The 22,624-nt window shown below is 42.6% G+C and overlaps 2 protein-coding genes across 2 annotated transcripts in view; both read left to right on the top strand.

Moving 5' to 3' along the window:
* Window positions 1-22,624, top strand: part of LOC133229653 (zinc finger protein 239-like) — a 263,424-nt gene that overhangs the window by 2,814 nt on the left and 237,986 nt on the right. The window lies entirely within an intron of this gene.
* Window positions 1-22,624, top strand: part of LOC133229645 (zinc finger protein 665-like) — a 171,845-nt gene that overhangs the window by 127,125 nt on the left and 22,096 nt on the right. The gene's annotated exons all lie outside the window — the stretch shown is intronic.

The following is a 22,624-nucleotide window of genomic DNA, read 5'->3' as shown; positions in this document are numbered from 1 at the left end:
TAAACTAAGATCATGGCATCTGGTCCCATCACTTCATGGCAAATAGATGGGGAAACAGTGGAAACAGTGTCAGCCTTAACTTTCAGGGGCTCCAAAATCACTGCAGATGGTGATTGCAGCCATGAAATTAAAAGACAGTTACTCCTTGGAAGGAAAGTTATGACCAACCTAGACAGCATATTCAAAAGCAGAGACATTACTTTGCCAACAAAGGTCCATCTAGTCAAGGCTATGGTTTTTCCAGTGGTCATGTATGGATGTGAAAGTTGGACTGTGAAAAAAGCTGAGCGCCGAAGAATTGATGCTTTTGAACTGTGGTGTTGGAGAAGCCTCTTGAGAGTCCCTTGGACTGCAAGGAGATCCAACCAGTCCATTCTGAAGGAGATTAGCCCTGGGTGTTCGTTGGAAGGACTGATGCTGAAGCTGAAACTCCGATACTTTGTCCACCTCATGCCAAGTGTTGACTCATTGGAAAAGACTCTGATCCTGGGAGGGATTGGGGGCAGGAGGAGAAGGGGATGACAGAAGATGAGATGGCTGGATGGGCTCACCAACTCGATGGACATGAGTTTGAGTGAACTCTTGGAGTTGGTGATAGACAGGGAGGCATGGCGTGCTGCAATTCATGGGGTCACAAAGAGTCGGACACGACTGAGCGACTGAACTGAACTGAACTGATTCTTGGAAATTGAAGAGAGAAGTTTTTTTGAAAAAAATTGAGTCAAAACAAACAGAAAAATATAAGTGTGTATCTGCTTCATCATTAACTGCTGCCATTTATGTTGTGCCTCTGTTTTGTTCAGAATGTAGCTTAAGTCTTGTGCCCTAATAAAATTTGTATCATTTTTCCATAACCCTGAATAGATTTAAGTGATATCTCTTTTTGAACTTGGAGCATTCTGAAATAAATTATTTATTTTTTTATTATTCATTCATTATTGGTCGAATAGTTGTGGCTCACAGGATAATGCCACAGCATGTAGGAATTTCCCAGACCAGGGGTCTCTCCCATGCCTCCTTCTTAGCAGGCGGATTCCTTACCACTGAGCCACCAGGGAAGCCCCAGAAATAGTTTAGAATTCGCACTATATGATGGGAAATCTTTTTGCTTGATAAACTAGAAATTTCATATATTCAGTCCCCAACATGTTGGTTCTTGTTACTTTGCAGTCACCAAAAGAAGAAAATGAAACCAAACCCAAAGTTTGGTTTGGATATTGAGACAGATGAAGGCATATGCTGAAATGTTATAAGAAGGTTTGTTAACTGCTGAAGATATCCAATGGGAGCACAGTAGACTTCCAAGCTGTTGGGGAAAAAAACTTGACTAATGAGGAATGGTGACATTCTCAGAGTGCTAAGATGATTACTGGATGGCAAGGAGGGGAGGGTTCCTGCTCTGGTGAACTACTAGTTGATATCAAAGGAAGGGGGACTTAGTCTTTTGTTTCAGCCTGCCCAGAGAGGCAGCACAGCAAGTGGTTGTTTTTGAAGTCTAAAGGAGTCAGGAGTCAAACATGGAAAAACCACAGTGAGACTGTGTAAGAAAACACTGAATGTTTACTCATGCTATGAATTTATAACATTCCCTTATGGTACACATATGTTCCATTGTTCATACGGTTGTTGAAAATGGTAGTGGCTTAATATTTATCTATCTTACTAAATAGATAAATTACTATTTACTATCTATTGCCTAAGGTATTTTTACAGTAGCCTAATGAACATTATATATCTCTATAAAAAAGATCTTCATGACCCATAAAACCACGATGGTGTGATCACTCACCTACAGCCAGACATCCTGGAATGCAAAGTCAAGTGGGCCTTAGGAAGCATCACTATAAATAAAGCTGGCAGATGTGATGGAATTCCTGTTGAGCTGTTTCAAATTCTAAAAGATGATGCTGTTAACTCTGTGGGAAAGGGCGAGGGTGGGATAATTTGGGAGAATGGCATTGAAACATGTATAATATCATATGTGAAACAGATCGCCAGTCCAGGTTCGACGCATGATACAGGATGCTCGGGCCTCGTGCACTGGGATGACCCAGAGGGATGGTATGGAGAAGGAGATGGGAGGGGGGTTCAAAATGGGGAACACGTGTACACCCGTGGCAGATTCATGTTGATGTATGGCAAAACCAATACAATATTGTAATTAGCCTACAATTAAATAAATTTATATTTTAAAAAAAAGACTATGCTGTTATAGTGTTGCACTCAATATGCCAGGAAATTTGGGAAACTCAGCAGTGGCCACAGGACTGGAAAAGGTCAGTTTTCATTCCAACCCCAAAGAAAGGCAATACCAAAGAATGCTCAAAATACCACAAAATTTCTCTCATCTCACAGGCTAGAAAAGAAATGCTCAAAATTCGTGAAGTCAGGCTTCAACAGTATGTGAATTTCAAGATGTTCAAGCTGGATTTAGCAAAGGCAGAGGTACCAGAGATCAAATTGCCAATATCTGTTGGATCATGGAAGAAGCAAGACAGTTCCAGAAAATCATCTACTTTTGCTTTATTGACAATGAGAAAGCCTTTGACTGTGTGGATCACATCAAAGTGGAAAATTCTTCAAGAGATGGGAATACCAAAACACCTGACCTGCCTCCTGAGAAATCTGTATGCAGGTTAAGAAGCAACAGTTAGAACTGGACATGGAACAACAAACTGGTTCCAAATCGGGAAAGAAGTACATTAAGGCTACATATTGTCACCCTGCTTATTTAATGTATATGCAGATACATCATGCAAAATGCCAGGCTGGATGAAGCACAAGCTGGAATCAAGATTGCTGGGAGAAATACCAACAATCTCAGATATGCAGATGACACCACCCTTATAACAGAAAGCGAAGAACTAAAGAGTTTCTTGATGAAAGTGAAAGAGTAGAGGGAAAAAGTTGGCTTAAAACTCAACATTCAGAAAACTAAGATCATGGCATCTGGTCCCATCACTTCATGGCAATTAGAAGGGGAAACAATGGAAACAGTGACAGACTTTATTTTTTGGCGGTTCCAGAATCACTACATACAGTGATTGCAGCCATCAAATTGAAAGATGCTTGCTCCTTCGAAGAAAAGGTATGACCAACCTAGACAGCATATTAAACAGCAAAGACATTACTTTTCCAACAACAGTCCATCTAATCAAAGCTATGGTTTTTCCAGTGGTCATGTATGGATGTGAGAGTTGGACTATAAAGAAAGCTGAGCGCCAAAGAATTCATACTTTTGAACTGTGGTGTTGAAAAAGAGAGTCCCTTGGACTGCAAGGAGATCCAACCAATCTATTAAGGAAATCAGTCCTGAATATGCATTGGAAGGACTGATGCTGAAGCTGAAACTCCAATGCTTTGGCCACCTGATGCAAAGAACTGACTCATTTGAAAAGACCCTGATGCTGGGAAAGATTGAAGGCAGGAGGGGAAGGGGACGACAGAGGTTGGATGGCATTACCGACTCTATACACATTGAATTTGAATGAAACTCTGGGTGTTGATGATGGACAGCGAAGCCTGGCATTCTGCAGTCCATGGGGTTGCAGAAAGTCAGAGATCATTAAGTGAATGAACTGAAACTGAATGAACATTATATGTTTGGAAATGTTTCAGATCAGATCAGATCAGATCAGTCGCTCAGTCGTGTTTATTAGATAATAAATACTAAATAGAAGTCTAGTTTTCCAGAGGATACTAAAGTGTTGATGTCACATTATAGAAATAAAGATGTTCCTTGGTTCATTGTCAGTTGTAATAAATTTTCTTTCTTTTTCTTTCTTTTTTTTTTTAAATGTTATGATGGTTTTGCTGTACAGGAACATATGCCTATGAATCGGCCATAGGCATACATATGTTCCCTCGCACCTGAACCCACCTCCCTCCCCACCCTATCCCTCCAGGTCTTCATAGACCAGTGGCTCTCAGTGCCCTGTGTCATACATCAAACTCCCTCTGGCTATTTTACATATGGTAAAATACACGTTCCAGTGCTATTCTCTCAATCATGCCACCCTATTTCTTTCTTTTTTTTTTTTTCCAATAGTTTTTCTTTCAGTTCAGTTCAGTTCAGTCACTTAGTCGTGTCCTGCTCTTTGGGATCCCATGAATTGCAGCATGCCAAGCCTCCCTGTCCATCACCAACTGCCAGAGACTGCTCAAACCCATGTTCATTGAGTCGGTGATGCCATCCAACCATCTCATCCTGTCCCCTTCTCCTCCTGCCCTCAATCTTTTCCAGCATCAGGGTCTTCTCAAATGAGTAAGCTCTTCACATCAGGTGCCCAAAGTATTGGAGTTTCAGCTTCAACATCAGTCCTTCCAATGAGCACCCAGGACTGATTTCCTTTAGGATGGACTGGTTGGATCTCCTTGCAGTCCAAGGGACTCTCAAAAGTCTTCTCCAACACCACAGTTCAAAAGCATCAATTCGTCAGCGCTCAGCTTTCTTTATAGTCCAACTCTCACATCCATACATGACTACTGCAAAAACCATAGCCTTGACCAGACGGACCTTTGTTGACAAAGTAATATCTCTGCTTTTTAATATGCTGTCTAAGGTTGGTCATAACTTTTCTTCCAAGGAGTAAGCATCTTTTAATTTCATGGCTGCAGCCACCATCTGCAATGATTTGGGAGCCCCAAAAATAAAGTCAGCTGCTGTTTCCACTGTTTCCTCATCTATTTGCCATAAAGTGGTGGGACCAGATGCCGTGATCTTAGATTTCTGAATGGTCATAGCAAACACCCTTTTCCAACAACACAAGAGAAGACTCTACGCATGGACATCACCAGATGGTCAACATTGAAATCAGTTTGATTATATTCTTTGCAGCCAAAGATGGAGAAGCTCTATACGGTCAGCAAAAACAAGACCAGGATCTGACTGTGGCTCAGATTATTAACTCCTTATTGCCAAATTCAGACTTAAATTGAAGTGTTAGGTAGGTAGAATAGGGAAAAGGAGTCCAAAATGGCGGTGGTTAAAAGACAAGGAAGGTCCGAGGACCAGAGTGAAGACTTCAGGCAGAACAAACAGAGCAAACAGCACTCCTGGCTAAGCCCAATTTGCATAGGGCAGGCCCAGGTGGAGGAAAAAACATATAAAAGGAGGAGCCAAAGCGCTTTCTCTCAGACTCTCTCTCCAGCGTGCATGCGCTCTATCTCTCTTTCTCTCTCTCTCTCACTCTCTCTCTCACTCTCTCTCCCTCCCTCCCCACGCACTCCTCCACTCTCTTCTCTTCAAGTCTTGGATTATCCTGCTATCTTCTAAATAAAATAGAGCTGTAACACTGATTTGCCTAAGAGCTGTAGCATGGTTTGTCCAAGACCCAAGAACTGTGACGTGCCAAGGGCTTTAATGTCCGTTGCTCCAAATCTTTGTTGTGACGAGACAAAGAGCCGAGGAACATACACTCGCGTGACAGAAGAATGTGGGAAAACCACTAGACACCATTCAGGTATGACCTCAATCAAATCCCTTATGACTATACAGTAGAAGTGAGAAATAGATTTAAGGGACTAGATCTGATAAACAGAGTACCTGATGAACTATGGATGGAGGTTCATGACATTGTACAGGAGACAGGAATCAAGACCATCCCCAAGGGGAAAAAATGCAAAAAGCAAAATGGCTGTCTGAGGAGGCCTGACAAATAGCTGTGAAAAGAAGAGAAACAAAAAGCAAAGGAGAAAAGGAAAGATATACCCACTTGAATGCATTGTTCCAAAGAATAGCAAGGAGAAATAAGAAAGCCTTCCTCAGCGATCAATGCAAAGAAATAGAGGAAAACAATAGAATAGGAAAGACTAGAGATCTCTTCAAGAAAATTAGATAACAAGGGAAGATTTCATGTAAAGATGGGCTCAATAAAGGACAGAAATGGTCTGGACCTAACAGAAGCAGAAGATATTAAGAAGAGGTGGCCAGAATACACAGAACTGTACAAAAAAAGATTTTCCCGACCCAGATAATCATGATGGTGTGATCACTGACACTCACCTAGAGCCAGACATCCTAGAATATGAAGTCAAGTGGGCCTTAGCAAGCATCACTATGAACAAAGCTAATGGAGGTGATGGAATTCCTGTTGAGCTATTTCAAATCCTGAAAGATGATACTGTGAAAGTGCTGCACTTTATATGTCAGCAAATTTGGAAAACTCAGCAGTGGCCACAGGACTGGAAAAGGTCAGTTTTCATTCCAACCCCAAAGAAAGGCAATGCCAAAGAGTGATCAAACTACTACACAATTGCACTCATCTCACACGCTAGTAAAGTAATACTCAAAATTCTCCAAGCCAGGCTTCAGCAATATGTGAACTGTGAACTTCCAGATGTTCAAGCTGGTTTTAGGAAAGACAGAGGAACCAGAGATCAAATTGCCAACATCCACTGGATCATTGAAAAAGCAAGAGAGTTTCAGAAAAACATCTATTTCTGCTTTATTGACTATGCCAAAGCCTGTGACTTTGTGAGTCACAATAAACTGTGGAAAGTTCTTCAAGAGATGGGAATACCAGACCACCTGACCTGCTTGAGAAACCTGTATGCAGGTCAAGAAGCAACAGTTAGAACCAGACATGGAACAACAGACTGGTTCCAAATAGGAAAAGGAGTACGTCAAGGCTGTGTATTGTCACCGTGCTTATTTAACTTATATGCAGCGTATGTCATGAGAAACGCTGGGCTGGAAGAAGCACAAGCTGGAATCAAGATTTGCTGGGAGAAATATCAATAACCTCAGATATGCAGATGACACCACCCTTATGGCAGAAAGTGAAGAAGAACTTAAGAGCCTCTTGATGAAAATGAAAGAGGAGAGTGAAAAAAAGTTTTTCCTTACCTTTCTTTTTCTGTCCACATGTTATTGAGAGAGTCAGTTCCTAGGCAGGTTGATAAGAAGTCTGGGGTCCACGAGGAGAAAGGGATCTGGGGTTCTCGACGAGGAGCTAGGAATCTGGAATTCTCAAGGAGGAGGAAAGGACAAACTTTTTTTTTTTCCTCTCTGCTTTCTTCAGTCTTAGTCACATAAAACAGGTTTTTTTTTCTTCTTCTTCTTCTTCTTCTTCTTCAAGCCTGGAACTGATGATCATACAACTCAGTTTAAACTCTGTACTAGGGATTATATAACAACAAAGTATCCTGCTTGAGGACAGTTTCTTCTTCCTGAAAACCTTCTGACTAATCCTGATATCTTAGAATGTATATTATGCGAGTGGGTCTGGTAGGATCTTTCTATTGTTAAATTCTAATCCTATTATCCTAAAATGTAAATTGTGGGTGTGGTTCTGGTGAAATTTTCACAAACTTGGGTAAATTGTGGGTGTGGTTCTGGTGAAATTTTCACAAACTTGGTTTTTTATTTATTGTAATAACTAATTAAAAACACCCAGTTTTCCTCTCAGTCATTCTCTCCCATCAGGAATATTCCATAAGCCTCTTATCCTTCTCCATCAGAAGGCAGACAGACTGAAAACCACAATCACAGAAAACTAACCAATCTGATCACATGGACCACAGCCTTGTCTAACTCAATGAAACTATGAGCCATCCTGTGTAGGGCCACCAAAGATGGACGGGTAATGGTGGAGAGTTCTGACAAAACGTGGTCCAATGGATAAAGGAATGGCAAACCACTTCAGTATTCTTGCCTTGAGAACCCCATGAACCATATGAAAAGGCAAAAAGATAGGACACTGGAAGTTGAACTCCCCAGGTCGGTAGGTACCCAATATGCTACTAGAGATCAGTGGAGAACTAACTCCAGAAAGAATGAAGAGATGGAACCAAAGCAAATACAACACCAAGTTGTGGATGTGACTGGTGATGGAAGTAAAGTCTGAGGCTGTAAAGAGCAATATTGCAGAGGAACCTGGAATGAATCAAGGAATTAACCTGCAGTGAGTCCATGAATCAAGGCAAATTGGAAGTGGTCAAATGGGAGATGGCCAGAGTGAGCATTGATATTTTAGGTATCAGTGAACTAAAATAGACTGGGATGGGTGAAATTAACTCAGATGACCATTATATCTACTACTGTGGGCAGGAATCCCTTAGAAGAAATGGAGTAGCCATCATAGTCAACAAAAGACTCCAAAATGCAGTACTTGGATGCAGTCTCAAGAAAGACATAATGATCTCTGTTCGTTTCTAAGGCAACCCTTCAATATCACAGTAATCCAAGTCTGTGCCCTGATGCATAATGTTGAAGAAGCTGAAGATGAACAGTTCTATGAAGACCTAAAAGACCTTCTAGAACTAACACCCAAAAAAGATGTCCTTTTCATTATAGGGGACTGGGATGCAAAAGTAGGAAGTCAAGAAACACCTGGAGTAACAGGCAAATTTGGACTTGGAGTACAGAATAAAGCAGGGCAAAGGCTAACAGAGTTTTGCCAAGAGAACACACTGGTCATAGCAAACACCCTCTTCTAAAAACACAAGAGAAGACTCTAGACATGGACATCACCAGATGGTCAATACCAAAATCAGGTTGATTATATTCTTGTGCAACTAAAGATGGAGAAGCTCTATACAGTCAGCAAAAACAAGACCGACAGCTGACTGTGGCTCAGATTAAGAATTCCTTATTGCCAAATTCAAACTGAAATTGAAAAAAAGTAGGGAAAACCATTAGAGCCTTCAGGTATGACCTAAATAAAATCCCTTATGATTATACAGTGGAAGTGAGAAATAGTTTTAAGGGACTAGATTTAATAGAGTGCCTGAAGATTTATGGATGGAGGTTTGTAACACTGAACTGGAGGCAGGTATCAGGACCATCCCCAAGAAAAAGAAATGCAAAAAGCCAAAATGGTTGTCTGAGGAGGCCTTACAAACAGCTATTAAAAGAAAAGAAGCAAAAGGCAAAGGAGAAAAGGAAAGATACACCCATTTGAATGCAAGTTTGAAAGAATAATAAGATAAGGAAGCCATCCTCAGTGATCAATGCAAAGAAATAGAGGAAAACAATAGAATGGGAAAGACTAGAGATCTTTTCAAGAAAATTAGAGATATCAAGGAATATTTTCATGCAAAGATGGGCACAATAAAGACAGAAATGATATGGACCTAACAGATGCAGAAGATATTAAGAAGTGGCAAGAATACACAGAAGTATACAAAAAAGATCTTTATGACCCAGATAACCACGATGGTGTGATCACTCATCTAGAGCCAGACATCCTGGAATGTAAAGTCACATGGGCCTTAGGAAGCATCACTACAAACAAAGCTAGTGGAGGTGATGGAATTCCAGTTAAGCTAGTTCAAGTTCTAAAAGACGATGCTGTGAAAGTGCTGCACTCAACGTGCCAGCAAACTTGGAAAACTCAGCAGTGGCCACAGGACTGAAAAAGATTTGTTCTCATTCCAATCCCAAAGAAAGGCAATGCCAAAGAATGCTCAAAACTACCACACAATTTATTTCATCTCACATGCTAGCAAAGTAATGCTCAAAATTCTCCTAGCCAGGCTTCAACAGTATGAGAACCGTGAACTTCCAGACATTCAAGCTGGATTTAGAAAAGACAGAGGAACCAGAGGTCAAATTGCTAATATCTGTTGGATCATGGAAAAAGCAAGACAGTTCCAGAAAAACACTTACTTTTGCTTTATTGACAATGCCAAGGCCTTTGACTGTATGGATCACAACAAACTGGAAAATTCTTCAAGAGATGGGACTACCAAACCACCTGAACTGCCTCCTGAGAAATCTGTATGCAGGTTAAGAAGCAACAGTTAGAACTGGACATGGAACAAAAGACTGTTCCAAATTGGGAAAGGAGTACATCAAGGCTGCATATTGTCACCCTGGTCATTTAACGTATGTGCAGAGTACCTCATGTGAAATGCCAGGCTGGATGAAGGACAAGCTGGAATCAAGATTGCCAGGAGAAATATCAATACCCTTAGATATGCAGATAACACAACCCTTATGGCAAAGAGTGAAGAAGAACTAAAGAGTCTCTTGATGAAAGTGAAAGAGGAGAGTGAAAAAGTTGGCTTAAAGCTCAACATTCAGAAAACTAAGATCATGGCATCTGGTACCATCACTTCATCTCAAATAGATGGGGAAACAATGGAATTAATGACAGACTTTATGTTTTGGGGCTCCAAAACCACTGCAGATGGTGACTGTAGCCATGAAATTAAAAGACGCTTGCTTCTTGGAAGAAAAGCTATGACCAACTTAGACAGCTTATTAAAAAGCAGAGACATTACTTTGCCAACAAAAGTCTATCTAGTCAAAGCTATGGTTTTTGCAGTAGTCATGATGGATGTGAGCTGAGTATCAAAGAATTGATGGTTTTGAACTGTGATGTTGGAGAAGCCTCTTGAGAGTCCCTTGGACTGCAAGGAGATCCAACCAGTCCATCCTATAGGAAATCAGTCCTGAATATTCATTGGAAGGACTGATGCTGAAGCTGAAACTCCAATACTTTGGCCACCTGTTGAGAATAACTGGCTCATTGGAGAGTACCCTGATGGTCGGAAAGATTGAAGGCGGGAGGAGAATGGGACGACGGAGGATGAATTGGTTGGATGGTATCACTGACTTGATGCACATGACTTTGGGTAAGCTCCAGGAGTTGGTGATGGACAGGGAAGCCTGGCGTTCTGCAGTCCACGGGGTTGCAAAGAGTTGGACACAACTGAGCGACTGAACTGTACCAAAAAAGTAAATAATTTCCTTGCTAAAAACTATCAAGGGGGACACTCTCTACCCACTTCCGATGTCTATGTCAGAGGCTTTCTCTGTCCCTGTTTATCCTTTAATAAAACTCTGCTGCACAAAAGCTCTTGAATGAATAAGCCTGGTCCCTGTTCTCAAAGCTAAATCTTTTTCAGAGATCGAGAATCCGACACCGTTCACAGTAAGCTATTATCCTGCAGGCTTGTCCTGGATCTTCAGGAAAAGGTAAGAATGCTCAGAGCTTTAGACTCCCTGCTTTCTCAGTATACACATTTTCTGCCTTACCTTACTAATTCTACGGTGTGCTGTGTGAATGAATGACACACCCTGCACGAAGAGTGATGAGCCCTGCTCTGTGGTTTTGCGGTGCCTCGTAATGACTGAAGGCAGCCCCCAAAAGGGAAGCCTTGTCGGGGGTTTGTATCGACCTGCCAATGCCAAGAGACAACCAACATCCCTGGGAGGGGAGAGGCCAGAGATGGGCACAGCGTGTGGACTGAACTTTCCTTTCTCAGTCTTTTCCTGGTCTCTTTGACCATTTTGTAATTGCTTGGGGAATTAGAACAACTGTCGGATCATAGACTTCCAAGGGACTTGTGATCCATGCTGTTACTATGTACTTTTACTTAGACCCCCAAGTATGGAAGCGCCTAGCCTTGCTAGGAGCCAAAAATTACTAGGAGCACGTATGGAGCAAGGTGGAACTAGAGCTCCAGGAATGTCTCTCAGGCTAGAGGTCTCTCTTGCCTGCCTGCCTAAGGGACCAGCGACCTGAAAATGAGTCTTTGTCATGGCTGTGCCTCCTATCTATATGGATAGAAGCACTGCTGGTGACCGTGAGGTTTTTGAGGATGCAGATCGGTAGTTGCAGGATCTGAACAGATTGGAAGTACAGTGGGCTTCTTCCTTTGGTAGTGGTAACTGTTAGTGGATCAGAGGAGGCTCTCTGGTGGCTTTTGTCTCAACTCCCTAGATATTCTTTTTGTGGAATCTGGGAATGAACTGGAAGGATTGGCCCTAGTAGCTTGAGGACAAAAATCACTTTTTACTTACCGGCAAACCCTCCACCACCTCTTTTGCTATCAAGTATACTGGCGTGGTGACACTCAGAAGGGACATCTTGGTTGTTGTTCATCCCTTTATGACTCATGGCTTCTATTGCGGTCAGGACTGTACTCGGGAATGTGCCCGGGCACACGTAAGACGGATGCTTTCCCTAGTAGTCCTAGCTTGGGAAACATTCTGGGAAACTACTCTGGCAAATAAAAGAAAAGTCTTGGTGGTAAGGAACTGCAAATAAATCTGGGATGCCACCAGGTCTACCCCTGGTGCATCTCCAGTCTGCCTCGGTGGTAGAACTGGGAGGGACGAGTAAGATGGCTGCGTCAGGGACAGACTAAGTCCGACCAGGGAAGGAAAGCTTCAGTGGAGAGTCTCTTTACACCCCCATCTAGAGTAGGGAGGGACGCTTCCGGTGGAAAGAAGCCATGGCTCTGGATGCTGCTTTTCTCTCTCACACAGATGGGAGCTAACAGTTCCATAACCACTCATTTAAAATGTATTTTTTAAAGTGGGACAAATTTGATCCCCAGAGTTTAAATAGACATGCCTGATCTTCTGTGATACTGAATGGCCATAGTATCCTTTGGAAAACTGGGGACGCTAGCTTGTTGAAGGGTCGCTTAATTACGATACTGTTTTACTAGACCGGTTCCGTGGAAAACTAGAGAAATGGGTAGAAGTGCCATATGTGTTGCTTTATTTTTCTGCGAGACATTCCAGACTTGTGCCCTAAGGGTGCAGATTTGGGTGTAAAACCTTCAGCTCCCTCCCGTCTTCTTACTTTCCTCCTGTATCTGGGACTCCCAACTGAACAGGCTGAGAGTCAGGGCACCCTTCCAGGAGGGGTTGCCTCAGTCTCAGTAGAAATTCAAATAGTACCAATTGCAATCGAGACTATCGAGAGGATCCAAAAAGTACACATAAGACTTTAAGATGAAAAAAAAAAAAAAAAGACTTTAAGGGACTAACTTTACTTTATGAGCTTACTTGGAGAGATGTAATGTATGTCTTGGGACAGACGCTAACTCCTGACTCGAAAACTTGAGTTTTGGAGAAGATGCTACTTTTGGAGATGAATGGCTTGAACATAAAACAAGGGAAAGAGGGAACATGAAATAGCCCTCCTTCCTATTAGGAGCCAAGCAGTTCCTATAACAGAGCCACTTTGTCAGATGTATTCTTGAAGGACTCAAGCGAGCATGTGCTAAGACTGACATATGCTAAGTTGTTTGACATAGAACAGGGAGAGAAAGAACAGGGAGACATAGAACAGGGAGGGAGAGAAAGTCATGGTAAATTCCTAGATAGACTAACAGGAGGCTCTCCGCAAGTTTACTGATGTTGATCTCGAAATTACAGAGGGGGAGATGATCTTAAAAGATCGATTTCTCAGTCGGCTCCAGATATCTGCCATAATTTATGAAAACAGGGTATGGACCAAATCAGTCTTTAGATAATCTGTTGCAACTGGGTCAGATGGTATATTATGGTAGAGAATACAAGGAGGAAAATAGGAGAAAAAAAAAAGAACCAGGCAAAAGATTGAAGCCCCAACAATGGCTGTTAGACCTGCTCTGAAATAGCCTGAGAAAAATGCCCAGAGGGACCCAGGTGAAAAGGGATGAGCTTGATATTACTGTGGGAAGGAAGGGCATCTCAAGCAGAATTGCCCCCAGCTCCATGTCCAGTCTGCAAGGGACCAAATTGGAGAAGAGACTGCCCTTTGAGGTTTAGGTCCCAGGGGTCGGACTCTCAAGACAACCGGGACTGAAGGTGTCCAGGGGTCCCCACACAAGCTCCCAATTTTTAACTCCTGAGGAACCCCGGGTATTAATAACTGGAGGGCCAATCAGTCGATTTTCTTTTGGACACCAGGGCAACTTTCTGCTCCTTAAAGCCCCTGATCTGCTTTCCTCCTGATCTACTACAGTAATGGGGCTGTCTGGACGGGCCAAATCTATTTCAATCATGGATTTGAAGGATGCTTTCTAGAGTTAAACCTATATTAGATCATCCTCTATCTATGACTTTAAGACAATTGAGAGGATTCTTGGGCATTACAGGCTACTGCCAGATTTGGATTCCAGGTTATGGGGACTTACCCGTCCTTTACATAAACTTATAACTGGGATTCAGCAGGCCCAAACCAACAAGCTGGTTTGGTCCCTAGAGACTCAAAAGGCTTTTAAGTCTCTTTAAACTGCTCTCTTGCAGGCTCTGACTTTGAGCTTGCCCATAGGATCAAAGTTTGTTACTGAAGAAAACCAGGTTATGGCCACATTAACAGTAATTGTTACTATTGTTTTGCTAATTCATAAAGCTCAAAAGTTTACTAATGGGTGAAATTTTACTGGACTGACTTCTCATGATGTAAGTGGGATCTTAAACTCTAAAGTTCAGAGCAACAATGCTCCGTTTTTAAAGCTTCCATAACTCAAGGTTGTCAAAAATTCTAGGAATAGAATATCACTTACACAGTTCCTGAAGACCCCAATCTTCAGAAGTTGAAAAGGCTAATGGCATTATTAAGAGGCATCTGTGTAAGGTAACTCAGGAAACACATGACAGTTGGTTTAAAGTTCTACCCGTAGCTTTAATGAGGACTTAAACTGCCACTAAGAACGTATTCTCTCTATGACAGACTGTTTTTATGCACAGATCCTGAAGCTTTAAAATTAAGTATGTGACTCAGCTTTTAGCTTTTCAACAGACATTACCAGGAGGTTAACTCCTGACTTAGCCTTTTAGTAAAACTAGCCACTGTTTGGGAGAATGCAATGGCAACCCACTCCAGTACTCTTGCCGGGAAAATCCCATGGACGGAGGAGCCTGGTAGGCTGCAGTCCATGGGGTCGCTAAGAGTCGGACACGGCTGAGCGACTTCACTTTCACTTTTCACTTTCATGCATTGGAGAAGGAAATGGCAACCCACTCCAGTGTTCTTACTTGGAGAATGCCAGGGGCGGGGGAGCCTGATGGGCTGCCGTCTCTGGAGTCGCACAGAGTCGTACACAACTGAAGTGACTTAGCTGCAGCAGCAGGAGCAGCCACTGTTTGAGCCAGGAACCAAGATGGGCCTGAGAATCTAGGTGGGCTTGCTTTTGCTGACTCCAAAAATCCTGAGTCTGCCTTTGACCCTCAAGACAACGCCTTCCTGTCCTGGACTCATTCTTATGTTGCATTCCACAATCTGTCTAATTGCTGGGTCTGCAGAGCACTTCCCTCTTCATCAATTGAAGATTTCCCATGGTGCGTTTCTCTACTTTAAGGAAAGGACTTTCTTTAACTCTGCGATAACATTTAAGAAGCCTAAGATGGACTGGTATAACATACTGTATCTTAACTATGGAGATAATGTGGCTTTCAACTTTGATTATCCATTACCTTGGTTTAATGATTATTTTGCTGCACATAAGAAAGTAAATGGCTCTAGATCTGGTGGTTTTCTACTTCGTGTTTATCAAATATGGGATGAGGTCATATGGCTAACTCCTAAAAAGGGACGCCTACTATCTAATGCTCCCGTATGCAGGGAAAAAGGGGCCATGACCACTCTGGCTTCTTCAGGCTGTACAGGGGTGTCATGGGGCTCTGGGTTCTCATTGCCTGCTCTCTCTCAGGGTACATTTACGGAGGAAGATGAGAGTCCATGGAATGATAAGGTGGCTTGTTCCAGCACTGTCTGGGTGTTGTCCAGGGAATATTCTTGTCAAACTATCACTTGGAGATTTGCTGTATTCTAGAAGAAACAAACTTAACAAGAAATTTAAAGGTACATGGCCCAAAGATTAATAGAAATAGAAAAGCTGCTCAGGGGCTAGTCAGGAGAATCAGGACTAGACATTGGTTTGTGATGTTAATGTTTGTCTAGGTTTGAGAAGATGCAAGAATTTGGGCTCATAAAATCTTTACTTGAAAACATCTGACTATCTGAAGGCCGGTTCTTGTGGGTTTTTCCCAGATCACAGTGCTCTGATCTCCACCCTGAACTCCTTTCAGGGGATGTTGAAGGTCAGCAGCTTGCAGTGGTCACAATGTAATACTTGTAGAGGCAGCTGGCAAGTGCCAACTTCCAGTCAGCAGGGTCCACATATTTGACCATGCTTTGGGGGCATTTCATGGCCATTGTGTCCCACGGTGCTGGGAAGGCTCATTCACAGGTCTAATGAAGATTCCATTGACAGGCCACTCAGTGTGCTATTATTGGACCAGGCCTTGCGAGTAGCAGAAGTCTCTGGACCATACCTATCTTACTAGCCTCTTGGTTCAGGAAAATATTCCCTCTTGTTGCTTCTTCCCATATCTAGAGTTACTTTATTACAATCATTGATACCATATGGAACTACATATCAACATTTTATCACAGACTCAGTCACACATTTAGTAATGTAAGAGACAATCTTCTGAAACAAGTGACATAGAAAATAATATAGCTATAGCTAGCAGTTATTAGTAAGGCCATAAATAAGAATTATAAGTCAAGGATTTTCATTAGGTATAGCCCAGTATACTCTAGGTCATCTGACTTCATTTGTTAAATGACTATACCCTGGTGTTCAAACTGTGGTGTTGGAGAAGCCTCTTGAGAGTCCCTTGGACTGCAAGGAGATCCAACCAGTCCATTCTGAAGGAGATCAGCCCTGGGATTTCTTTGGAAGGAATGATGCTAAAGCTGAAACTCCAGTACTTTGGCCACCTCATGTGAAGAGTTGACTCATTGGAAAAGACTCTGATGCTGGGAGGGATTGGGGGCAAGAGGAGAAGGGGACGACAGAGGATGAGATGGCTGGATGGCATCACCAACTCAATGGACATGAGTTTGGGTATGCTCTGGGAGTTGGTGATGGACAGGGAGGCCTGGTGTGCTGCAATTCATGGGGTCACAAAGAGTCGGACACGACTGAGTGACTGAACTGAACTGAACTGGTGTTAATCTCCTGGTTGTACATCATGGAGCATCGGATGTTTATCTGAAGATTGCTTACTGAGATAAGCTTTAGAAACATATTTAGAGTGTCCGTTTTAATAACTTAATTAAATCTTTTAGCAATATAACATAACAACAAGGAACTATCTCAGAAGTGAGTCTTAGTAAACACTAATACCTTAATTAACAAAACTAGAAACTTAGTTTAACAATTAACAAAGCTTAATATTCAGTGAAACATAATTTTTTCATTATGAGAGCATTAACCCTGTGGCCAGGGAAGGCTTTAACCCATCAAAAAAAAAAAAAAATGAGGTTTGTCAGGGAACTGGGAAAATCCAAGCGGCCATCTTTGGGTTTCCCATAGCCCTGACTCTTTGATTATAGCTATTGTTCACCCATTTTTTAATGCCCGACCTAGGAGTAGACTGTTGCCATGTTTTAAGGACATCAGGATAGCAAAAGTCTAACCATGAGGGCTTATTTTTTGTAATTTCTAGGATATCTATATAAGTAACATCAGCCATACAATATAACCTGAGAAGAGTCATCACTCCTCCAACAATACTTCCCATGTAATTTAACATGTCAAATGAACTCAGGTAGTTTAATATCTCTCTTTGGGATGTTTCAGGGGCCCTTTGAAGCATCCCAAAGTTAGCTAGAAGGAAAATGATTTAGGAAGTGTTTTCAATAAATATCAAAAGGGTTTATAACACTCAGTCAGATAGAATCATATAGATCACTGTGAAACAATATATTCACTTAGCCAAAGTACCAAAGAAGATTTCAAAGGTAAACATAGAACAGATCACTTCAGAGGTAAAGAAACTTACAATCCATTATCAAAGGCAGCTCAACATCTCAAGAAAACCTGTATTTATGCACAAAACTCTTCCCTTGGGGTACACTTTCTGTCAAACCTTCTTATCACTTTCTGTACCCATGACTTTGTTCTCCCATCTTGAAAGAGCCACCTATAAGTCAGACCTACTTCCTTTTCCCTTCATAAAATGTAATTTCATTCCTCATACCTTCTTTACTGAAAACACACATCATATTTTCCTTAAGCAACCAAGAACTGACCCTTATATTAGCATTCTATAGATTGGTGAGCATAAATACCAGTGATAATTTCTAAAAAAAAAAAATTGCTTTCTTATAGAGAACATCCCAGGTTGGCATCAAACATTATTCATGAATAGTCCAAAATCTTTAGTTTCTCTGTAAGAGGAAGTTAGTGTTTAGTAATGAATGTTTCAAAACCTTATTTTAATTGAATATGATCTAGCTATTAAACTTCTAATAAACTTTTGTCACTTAGTTTAGCACAACCCTAGAAATTTCAGGTTACCAAAATCTAGAGAGGCTGTTTTAGACAGACATTTCTAAAGTCTAATATTCTTAATAGAGTTTATCTAAATGCTTATGTCATGCGAGTGTATGTTCCTCGGTTCTTTGTCTCGTCACAACAAAGATTTGGAGCAACGGACATTAAAGCCCTCGTTGAGTCACAGCTCTTGGGTCTTGGACAAACCGTGCTACAGCTCTTAGGCAAATCAGTGTTACAGCTCTATTTTATTTAGAAGATAGCAAGAGAGTGAGAGAGAGAGAGAGAAAGAGAGAGAGAGAGCGCGCATGCATGTGGGAGAGAGAGTCCGAGAGAAAGCGCTTTGGCTCCTCTTTTTATATGTTTTTTCCTCCACCTGGGCCTGCCCTATGCCAATTGGGCTTAGCCAGGAGTGCTGTTTGTTCTGTTTGTTCTGCCTGAAGTCTTCACACTGGTCCTTGGACCTTCCTTGTCTTTTAGCCACCGCCATTTTGGACTCCTTTTCCCTATTCTACCTGCCTAACACTCATATCTCATTTACATTTTTTTTTTGAAGTTTCTTCACTCAAGGTACTTTCCTTTCTGAGAAACTTGTAACACATATAACAATATAACAGTATTTAACTTATAATAAACCTAGGCACAATGAAAATATTATGCTTAATGTTAATGACTCTTAGACATGTCTATATTAGATTAGCAAACAAACATTAATACTAGATATTTAATATTGAATATTTCCCAGTTCACATGATATTCATTTAGGTTAATTTCTCTTGTATTTAGAATTGTCTGATTTGTAAGCACTTAGTTGTCTTTAGGCCAACTAAATTTGAACTCATTTACAACTTCAGCAATAAAAAAAAAAACAAACAAACAAAGACACACACTGAGACATACACAAATCCAGACAGACGGACAGATCTTATAGTTTTCCAATTCAGATTTAAAATGTTTGATATGCCCGCTCACCTTTTTTTTTTTTTTTGCCTTAAAGTTCTAATCTGCCCTAAGCTGAGGTCTCAGGAGAAGTGGGCAATGTATTTCAAGGACATGGAAAAGGTTAACATCAAGCTTTTCCCTAGGAAGGCATTTTAACAAGCTATTTGTTTTTAATTGCATACACAAAAAGAACCGGTTTTGCAGTTTCCAAGAAAAAAAAAATTTCATTTTAACCAGTTTTCTCCGGAAGTCTAAAGAATATCATTGCCATCCTGTGTCAAAGTCATCTTTCATTTCTGTAGTCATAATTTTATAGCTAAAATATAGACCAAATAGTGCTCAAATTGACTCTGATATCAGGAGCAGATCAGCTGATAAAAATCTTGAATTGTCCCTCTGGTGGGAAGTGAGGTCTTTGTCCTATCAGACGAATTTGAAGGGTTAAGGGAATTTGCAGGAGTGCTGGAATCAAGATTGCCGGGAGAAATATCAATAACCTCAGATATGCAGATGACACCACCCTTATGGCAGAAAGTGAAGAGGAACTCAAAAGCCTCTTGATGAAAGTGAAAGTGGAGAGTGAAAAAGTTGGCTTAAAGCTCAACATTCAGAAAACAAAGATCATGGCATCCCGTCCCATCACTTCATGGGAAATAGATGGGGAAACATTGGAAACAGTGTCAGACTTTGTTTTTTTGGGCTCCAAAATCACTGCAGATGGTGACTGCAGCCATGAAATTAAAAGACGCTTACTCCTTGGAAGGAAAGTTATGACCAACCTAGATAGCATATTCAAGAGCAGAGACATTACTTTGCCAACAAAGGTTCATCTAGTCAAGGCTATGGTTTTTCCTGTGGTCATGTATGGATGTGAGAGTTGGACTGTGAAGAAGGCTGAGCGCCAAAGAATTGATGCTTTTGAACTGTGGTGTTGGAGAAGACTCTTGAGAGTCCCTTGGACTGCAAGGAGATCCAGCCAGTCCATTCTGAAGATCAGCCCTGGGATTTCTTTGGAGGGAATGATGCTAAAGCTGAAACTCCAGTACTTTGGCCACCTCATGCGAAGAGTTGACTCATTGGAAAAGACTCTGATGCTGGGAGGGATTGGGGGCAGGAGGAGAAGGGGATGACAGAGGATGAGATGGCTGGATGGCATCACTGACTCGATGGACGTGAGTCTGAGTGAACTCCGGGAATTGGTGATGGACAGGGAGGCCTGGTGTGCTGCGATTCATGGGGTCGCAAAGAGTCGGACACGACTGAGCGACTGAACTGAACTGAACTGATGTAAGTTAATACTGCTGCTGCTGCTGCTAAGTCGATTCAGTCGTGTCGGACTCGGTGCAACCCCAGAGACAGCAGCCCACCAGGCTCCCCATCCCTGGGATTCTCCAGGCAAGAACACTGGAGTGGGGTGCCAAAGTTAATACATTGCCATATAAAATTTGGTGTCCTCAACCAATAACTGGGTGATCTAAAAACCAGGAGACAATTCTCTAAACTTATCTGGACCTGCTGAGGCGGAGGATGGGCCCAAGCGGCCCTTCCAGGTCTGCCAAGGCCAGAATGTCCAAAGCACAGAATGGTGCCTGCTTTTCTCAATCTTGCATTTCCGTCAGGGTGCACTGTCGCTGGGCCACTGCAGTGACTACTAAACTTGATCCTGGATAAGTGGTATGTCAAGACATTTTTCTCCCTAGAAGTGTTAGTATGAAGCAGCCAGCCCATTTTAAGTGTTGTGTGGTTTATATTCTAGCTTGTCATTCCCACACAAATCCAGTTCTTCTTTACTTAAACTGCTTACATTAATTCTAATAGCAGGAATATTCTTGGGTCCAGCCACCACCCCACATCAACCCCCACCCCACCCCCACAACCGCCTCACATCAACCCTCACGCACCCTCAGCCGTGCGGCCACAGCAGGTTTCAGTTCCCTGACCTCTGAATCGCTTCAGCCTCATCCTCAGGAATCCTATTGTTAAGAGACAACCTTCTTCGTTTCAAACGTAATTATCCCACAGAATTTTACGCTTTTACTTTAAAACTGTTACAGTTATTTAAACTAATGAAGAATCTATGGTGCAACCCAAGACGTTTAAAACCCTCTGTGTGCGTGTGTGAGTTCTTAGTCGCTCAGTCATGCCCGCCTCCTTGGGACTCTACGGACTCTAGCCAGCCATGCTCCTGTCTATCGGGATTCTCCAGGCAAGAACAGAAGTGGATGACCACGTCCTCCTTCAGGAGATCTTCCCAACCCGGCGATGGAACCCAGGTCTCCCGCATTGCAGCCGGATTCTTTTCCGGTCTGAGCCACCAGGAAGCCCTCAGGTGCTTCTCAACACTGATAAGATGCCTCGGGAACCGAATGTAGAAGAGTGCTGGTGTCCTCTAGGCCCCGCTCGGTCCGGCTGGTCCCCGCTCGGTTCATTTCGGGCCACTTCGGCCCCGCTGGGCTCCGCTGGGCTCCGCCCCTCGCAACCCCAGACGGAGGCAGGTCCTACGCCACGCCCCTCACACGCCCAGACGCAGGGTGGGGGTCCTATGCCCCGCCCCTCAAGATCTCACGCAGGCCGGTCCTACTTCCGGTCCCTCACACGCCCAGAGGCAGGCTAGTGTCGTACGCTCCGCCCCTCGCTGAGGCTTTAGTCTTGTTAACAAGGCCGGAGGAGTTTTTGGCGTCTCTACACGACGCAGGAGAGTTTACAGCAAATTCTGAAGCCAGCTATTGGTAGGTGCGGTCGCCCCAGGAATCATGAGGTAGTTTTATGTTTTATTTTTCTTAACTTGCGCCTGCGGTATCCCCCTCTCCTCCATATCCATGGTCTTGGGTCACCTCGGACCTCCTTGTTCCCCCACCCGTTCTGTCAGAGATAAGAAATCGTTGAAAATGCTTCCAGCTAATAGAGCTTTGATGGAATTGAGTAGGAGTGGGTTGTCTTCATTAATTAAAATTAATTGGAGAAGGGAGATTGTTCTAGAATTGGGAAGATGATAACAGGAGTGCTGTACATAGTTGTGCGGGAGTAGAGACAGGGTTATTAATAGACTCAGGTCTTGGTGTGCAACATGTTGGCGGATTGAATAAAAGATCTGTAGAGTAGAAGCCTGTTGAGGAATGGTATTCCTGTTAATGGGAGACTTCATATGAGGGCTGTTGCACGCATTGCTTCCAGCAGTTTATCTGCTCAGAGCGGAGGATACTGATTTTACTGTGGTTAGAGTGGCCAGAAGCTTTAGAATCTAAGGGGATATGAAGGAGGCCCCCCTGTCCTTCAAGAGCTGGAGTATCTTCCATTTAGGTCTAAGTTGGGGAGGACACTGGGCAGTGACATTGGGGCCTCTCTATCTTTGTGACTTCTTCACTGAGCTCAATCCAACCAAATCTCAGGGAGCTAAACTTTGAGATGTCCCCAGTTGCTGGCAGGTTTTCCCCGGAGGACCAGCTTCTTGGTCTCCATACTGAGTGCCCAGTGTCCTCGGAGTTGCAGCTTGTGTGTTTCTGTTGCAATGCCAATGCCCAGTGGTCTCTGCCGTGTAGCCCTATTGCTCAGCTGTGCATGAAAACTGGTGAAAAATGGGAGAAAGTAGAGGGGAGTGTTGGGGTCTGCAGGAGAGCTGTGGGAAGAAGCAAGTGTGAGCCTCTGGTTGAGCCCCATGCGTGGC

The sequence above is a fragment of the Bos javanicus genome, chromosome 18 (assembly GCF_032452875.1).
Source record: "Bos javanicus breed banteng chromosome 18, ARS-OSU_banteng_1.0, whole genome shotgun sequence".
Lineage (NCBI taxonomy): Eukaryota > Metazoa > Chordata > Mammalia > Artiodactyla > Bovidae > Bos > Bos javanicus.
The sequence above is the reverse complement of the archived record's forward strand: the minus strand, read 5'-3'. Positions and strand labels throughout refer to the sequence as shown.